Source organism: Schistocerca serialis, chromosome 4 (assembly GCF_023864345.2).
Source record: "Schistocerca serialis cubense isolate TAMUIC-IGC-003099 chromosome 4, iqSchSeri2.2, whole genome shotgun sequence".
Taxonomy (NCBI): Eukaryota; Metazoa; Arthropoda; class Insecta; order Orthoptera; family Acrididae; genus Schistocerca; species Schistocerca serialis.
In genome coordinates, this window is record NC_064641.1 from 274,245,574 (window position 1) to 274,253,035 (window position 7,462).

The window sequence follows — 7,462 nt, forward strand, 5'->3', positions numbered from 1 at the left end:
TAATAAGAACTTCATAAGTGAACTTTTCAGCAGCAGTCTTTAATACAACTGCTGTCTTGAAAACCTCCTTGCTAAACTAACAAACAACTGGTAATATAATTGCCGGTGGTCTATTCTAAACATCTACTGTTTCGACAGAAGAAATAGTAGCCGGTGATAGTCATTATGGGACTGTAAGTGAACGTATTTAGAACTTAACTAACTTGTGAAGCGCGGTAAAATTCGGTACACCTGTACTAAAGAATAGTTAATTCGCTGTGCCACTACCTCTTATGTCACAGAACGAAAACCTTGAACTCAACACTGTAGTTGGCATCATTGCTCCCTTAAACAGCATCTAAGTTGTGTTTTGTTCTTCACAGAGTGCTTTTGAGGAATGTCCCGTGCGGTCCTGCCGAATTAAAAAAAAAAAAAAAAAGTCCCGCCATCTATCGTACAGGGCACTGTCTGTCAAAGAAACGCTCCCTGGCGGCTGTTTACTCGCCTTTTGTTCCATTACATTCACTCATTTGTCGAATGTTTGAAGCATCGGAAAGAATTCTTCCATTCTGCCATCTGTGGTAAAAGTTCTTTTAGGAGAGAGAGAGAAGCTGACGTCTCCGTGGTCTCGTGGCGACTGTATTGTATATTTCAGTTCCTAGTCAATCATGTAACACGTGTTCTGAAATGTATTGGCTCCATTGTGAGTGGTTTAGCAAACGACGTATGGTTAGTGATTAGGAATACATGTTGTTCGTTTTGTGTGCGAACCGCGTGTGGGAACAGTTGTCAATATTTGTCGGTCTCATGTTTTTCACCAGTGAATATGAATTTTGTCAGCAGGATCAGTCAGCAAGTCTAGTGAAATCGTTTTGAGTTTAACAACTTCTCGGAGTCACACTGTTAAAGGTGGAGTATAAGGTCGGCCATCTTTTGGGCTCCAATCAATATAGAACAATAGTATGTTTACCCAACTTCCACGTCGAAACACACTGCAATAATTCGATTTTTATATAATATAAGGTTGATAGACTAACTTCAATACTTTTTTAATGCAACCCGAATCAGGATATGCAATGAAATGTACGTGGACACTGTTTATGTAGCTAACGTTCGTCAGTAACATATATCAGAGGATGATCGGACGAGAAATTGAGGTCCGCTTATTCTGAAGACAAGTGGAATGAAAAGAGGCATTATCGGTTGATGAAGGGAGAATGAGATGTGCAGTTTATGTTATTTTCAACTGGGAATCATAACAGTCTATAATGTGAGAAATGAATTAGTTAACGGTAGGCAGTAGTTTACCGAGATATTAAATTTATTCTGTAACATAAACTGCTGGTTTATGCCAGATTGTGGAGTGGGGAAAGTGTAAACAAGGTGACATAATTTTTCCATAATTTGCAAGAGAGGTGAAAAGGGGGGGAAGGGGAAGGGTATTGATCTATTCGTCTGCTCGGTATTCGTGTGATCCAGATTTGGTATAGATGCTGCGAGGGATGTCAGAGCTGCGAACCGTGACGCGTAAGCGTGTAAAAACGTCTCCCAGCATTAACAGTGGGGCAGGCTGCCTTATGTAATTACTAAACTGTAGGGAACATTAAAATATATTGTGTTATTCTGATCAACACTGTTACGTAGTACAGTTACAGCGTGATTCAGTGTGCTAAGCAAATTGCCGCTTGAGACGTTCTTGGCACTATATCGTCCAAGATATCTAGCAGGAAAGAAATCTTGTAACAGCCCATAGAAAATCTGTTTCACGCTTCGTGGTAGCTCTATCAAATATGTAACGTTGAATTGTTCAACAATACAGGATATAAGCACAATCTGAGTGAAAGAAGGGATTGGTTTATAGCACATGTCCTGAGGTCAATGAAGCCATATTTTGGTAATGGATGAAAAAGTGTGTCTGTGTAAGTGTGTGTGTGTGTGTATGTGTGTGTGTGTGTGTGGTTGGGGAGGAGAGGAGGGCGGGTGGATAACTTGAAGGAGATCTGACTGCAGTCCGCAGTATAAAATAGATGTCGGTTGTAATAGTTATACAGAGATGGAGAGACTCGCACAGAATATGCCAGTGCAACTGCACCATACCAGTTTTCCTGCAGAAGGTCAGACTAACAGCGCATGAATACTTAATGGAATGCGTAGCAAGTGACTCACTTTGAACTAGCAACTCAATGACTGTGTGAGCCAGTCATCAATGATCCACACTTCGGAAACAACTTTCTCCATATGCTGACACCGATCAATGGATCTCAGCTGCCCCCCTCCTGCCTTGCCCCGTCCTGACTACGCCAGCAACCGCACAACAGGTTGTTCATCAGGTATTGCAATGCAGTGTGGCAAGACAGACCTGTGACGCTGAAATACAGCGGGACGTAGTTACGGTTCCACCACGAGAACTGAGAAATGCTTGAGAAGCAACTCTGCCTAGTCAAATGTTGTGCAAATTACCATTTTAACATCTGATGGGACAAATAAGCGACTACAGCGGTTTTCACTGAGGAGCGTGTGCAAATTTTAGGTCTCTCTCTCTCCTCCTCTCGCACGTTTCGAATTATTAGTCCGTGTACTATTTTTCAGGAAACAGTGCTTTCTACTTATTAAAAATTGGCTTTAAATGCCCTTAAATAATAGGTTCCGGACCAAAAATCCCTACAACTTGAACTTTGGAAGTTTGTGTAGTTTTTCTTTTCTTTGTACAAAATACCAGAAAAAGGGCTAAAATGTTTTACAAAAAATAAATTTTACTGGGATGTATGTCAATATCTTCAACAAAATGGTTATAGACGTTACTCTATCAGTTATTAAGTACCTCCGGCGATTAATGACTTCAGAAAAAGGACTGTAACTGCTATACCGAATATATACATCAGAAAATATAAAAACAGCTTGTTCACCATTTTTAATATCAGAAATGTTCCATTTCATGAGAGATTCTGGATGATGGCAACAGGTCTGTTGTGCCTATACAAGACATAATTATTAGACAATATCCAAAAACGGCAATTTTGTAGGTCAGGAGGGATATAGAAGCATCTAGCCTATAGAGTAAGAAGAGTCTAATCCTGAGGGACAAGACCTCTTAATACGAACAAAGCTGGCACTGTTGAATGAACGTGGTACGTGGACGTCTAAATTGATTATATTGAAAATACCACATACACTACCAAGGAGTGGAAGAACAGACGCTACTGAAAGCCACCACCCAGTCTATTTTGTAACAGATGCCACGTTTCACAGCTAGAAGAAGAGTGCCTGGACTGTGCACATCTTTTAGATTTTGCGCATGTTAACACATCTGTGGTTGGCAACACTGTAATAGTATCTCAGATCACCCAGAACTTTCCAGTGTGTCAGTCGAATGTTCGGTTGACACGTCTTATGTATCATTGATGCTGACTCACTTTATCGTAATTTGTAGCATGTTTCCACTGACTGATAAATAACTGATGCTGATCAGTGATTCGCAAAGATCCAGCCACTAAAAAGTCTTGATTTTTATCTCTGTAGTTAATTACATGTTCTGTATTTGTTGTGCTCTATGAATCTGACAAAGTCTTGGATGTGCCTTGTGGGAGAAGGCGGTAACGGCCGCTGGCAGCCAACCCTGGGGTTCCCTATGGAGTATTTGGGAGAGGGGGTGACAGTTGCGCCACTTTGAGTAGGGGCAGTGCAGCAGAGCACGTGTCTGGTGTAGGAGCCGGCGGTACGTAGCCGCCGCCGTGCGGCGGACATTGCTATAGAATTGCACTCCTAAACACTTGGGTACGGGCACCTTGTCAAAGGGCACCGCCGTTGTGTGGGAAAGCCCCCCTCCGACATCCATGTATTTTGTCTTTTTCACGTTGATGACGCTCCCAGCGACCGCCCCGTACTGGCGTAGCCACTGTAGCGCCATATGCATTTCATCCTCTGATCTGGCCAGGAACACCACGTCATCGGCGAATGCACCACAACGAAAGGTCACGTCCCGCAAGGAGATACCAGTTAATCGCTGCCGTAGACCATCTGCCATAGCGCTGGTTCAAGCGCTGCAGCAAATAATATACCCGACAGGGGGCACCCTTGTCGCACTGACCGTCCAACAACAATGTGACCAGACTGATAACCGTTGACCATCATGCGGGAGCGCGCTCCGTGGACCAGTCGAAGGACCACCTGTGCAGACTCCGGAGAGAGGCCCATGTGTTGCAAAACTGCGAGTAAGAAGCCGTGGTCGACGCGGTCGAATGCGTGGTCAAAATCTACGGCGACAAGGGCGCCTCGTATTTTGCAGGCCGCCGTCAAAGTAATTACGTCGCGGTATGCTCCTAATGCCGTATGAATGTTGCTGATACCACAGAAACATGTCTGATCAGTGTAGATGGCTTTCCCGATAGCGGTGTGGAGACGCGCGCGGAGGATACGGGCGAAGATCTTGTAGTCGTTGTTGACGAGTATGAGTGGGCGAAAGCCCTGCCACCTACAACCACCATTCGGTTTCGGTACTGGGATCAAGATGCCTTCTGTGAATTCTGTGGGGACAGTGAAATCAGGGCGGATCAGGTCTTGAAACATTTGGAGCCATTTGTCGCCCATAACGTCGTAAAAAGTGCGGTAGAATTCCAGGGGTAAACCGTCCGGTCCAGGCGACTTGTTCGGTGCTCCACGTGCCAAGGCCGATGTCAGCTCGTCGGGTGTAATGGGCAACAGCAGACTATCATCGGGTGCCACGTCCCGAGGGGCGGGAAAATCGTGCAACAGCTCGTCATAATCACGTACATTTCGCGGATCTTCCATGCACAAGGTCCCATAGTGTCTAGCGAACGTGTGCGCGATGTCGGTTTGTGTCACTGCGCGGCCGCCCTCCTCCGTGTTTACCGCCGTAATGAGCTGACTTTTGCGGTGGCGCCTCTCGCGCACAATGTGATACAGTGACGCCGTTTCGTTGGGGATACAGTCTTGCACTCGCGCACGGATGCGGACACCTTCTAGCTGCTCTGTCCTGATGCGAAGTAGACGAGCTTTGATGCGTTGTACGGACATCTGACGTTCGGGAGACGGCGGTTGCGTCGCCAGCTCACGTAGCGCTGTATAGTGAAATTCCGATGTTGCCCTTTGCCAGTTCGATCTGTCACGCCCATAGGCCATCAAGGTCTTTCGGAGTGCAGGTTTGACACTTTCCAGCCACCACAGCAACGTGGAAGCACACATGGGCAGGCGCCTGATACATCGACGCCACGTGTCAGTGACGGCTCGCCGACACGCTTCCTCGCGAAGGAGGGAGACGTTCAACGTCCACGGGCCCCTGCTGCGTCTTGTGACTTGTCGGGGTAAGGTGACAGTGCAGATGTACTCGAGATGGTCCGTGAAGGCCATCGGCCAGAGTTCTGCATCACGGATTGCTGTGCGGAGGGCACGCGAGACGTATATCCGGTCCAGACGACTTGCAGAATGGCTGGTAAAGTGCGTATGTCCACTCTGGGTCCCATGATGTAAGAGCCATGTGTCGTGGAGCGCGAGGTCACGTTTCAATGCTTGTAGAGCCGGGCATTAATGGTCCATATGTCCTTGCAAAAGTGGGGCTACCTCCTCCGAATAGAAGACATGCCTGTCACCACGGTGCGAATTACTGGAGGGAGCATAGACGTTAATGAGGCGAACTGCGCCAAGTGTGAGTGCGATGCCTCGCCCGTTCGGCAAGTACGTCACGTTCGTCGCGTCTATGACATCTCGGAGAAGGATGGCCGTCCTCCTGCGCCATCACCTAAGGATAGGCTGTAGGTGGTGTAGCCATACACGTCTAAACGCAGCTCGGGACGGACCTCCTGGAAAAGGGCAATGTCCAAGTCTGCCGCTCTGATCGTGTCGTGTAACATGCGGGTCTTGACAGTGGAGTGGATACCAATTATATTGGCTGTTCCCACACGGTATGACTGAGACATATCACGTGGCGGAGGCAGTGTGCCGGTGCAAGCCCACAGTGATCTCTCACACCACAAAGCCATTCATCTGCATGCTGTGCATTACTGTGCCGTATTAGTCCCTGACTGGCAGAGCCCTCCGGGCTCAATGTCTGCCATGTGCTCTGGTGGAGATATCGATGTTTGCTGTGCATTATCTGCCTCCATATCGTCTGCCCAATCACCAAGAGACGATTGTGATGTCATTGGTGGCTGGTCGCTTTCACAGGAGCCCACATTTTGGGAGTCGACGCAATGCGCCTCGTTTTCTGGGCCACCAAATTTAGGAGAGTGTTCCTTGTCTTCAGGCACCTTCTGGTGAATGATGCCACTGGAGTCCGTTGCAATTGTGGACGAGTCAACAAAGTCGATGCCTTCCGCCGGCTTCACATCCCTGTCCTGTTCTTCAACTGACAATCGCCTCTTCTTGTGTCGCCTGGGTGATTTTTGCTTTCGGGACCGATATTCAACATTCACTGGAGGGCGGGGCTCGTCACAATATCGGTCCCTAGGAATCCCTGTGTCCTTTCCCAACAGTGACGGTGGCTGGGTGCCCATTACGCTGCGGTGGGCAGAGGCTGTAGGAACCTCTGCACCGTTGGGCTGCGGCGTCGTCGACGGCGGTGACTCTCCAACGGGGCTGGCAGCGGCTTGAGGAAGTAGCAGGTTTTGATCATCCATCACATCATGTCGTGCCGCCTCCATATATGTTAGCGGGAGAGAGGTCATAGTGGATCGTTGGGGAAGTTCATTTCGGGGCACCTGAACGAGGCGTCGCTGCAGACACTCAGTTTTAACATGGCCCTCCTGGCCGCAGCCCGAACAGGTCCTCGGTTGTCCATTATATATAACAATTGCACGGCAGCCACCAAGGAAATTATATGATGGAACGTGCTTCTTAAGTTCTATGCGCACTTGTCGTACTCCGTTAAGGACAGGGTACGTTTCGAATGTGTTCCATTTCTCCTCTGTGTGGCTCAGAACTGTGCTGTATGGCCGCAGCGCATCAACGACTAGGTTGGCAGGAACTTCGAACGGTAGTTCAAAGATGCGCACGGTACGCACCCCCAGACCAGCATGGTCAACTCCTACCACGCTCACATTACCGTCTGCGTGACAGAAGCGAAAGCCGTTTGCAGATCGTTGGAGTAATCTGTCGCAGGCCGCTTCGTCAATCAGTTTGAGGTACACTGTGCTGGTTACAATAGACAGATGAATGCCTATCAGTTCTTGTGGTTCTAAGTGCATGATGTCTCGTAGAAACCGTTCAATTTCATGGGCCTTCGGTCTCGTGTACGATGCGTTGAACATTAGATTAATTGTAGCTTTTCGATATGAGAACGCCATGGCGGGTCGGTATAGATACTATAAGGCAATACAACGACGCGACCGCGCGATAGCGGGTAAACAACACCTGCGGAGCACTGCCCGGTGCGCCGAACCCGTCCGCACGGTATCACGGCTGAAAGCCGACTGCCTGAGCCACCGAAGTCACAGAGGATAGTTCGACTGCAGGGACTTATCTCTGGCAC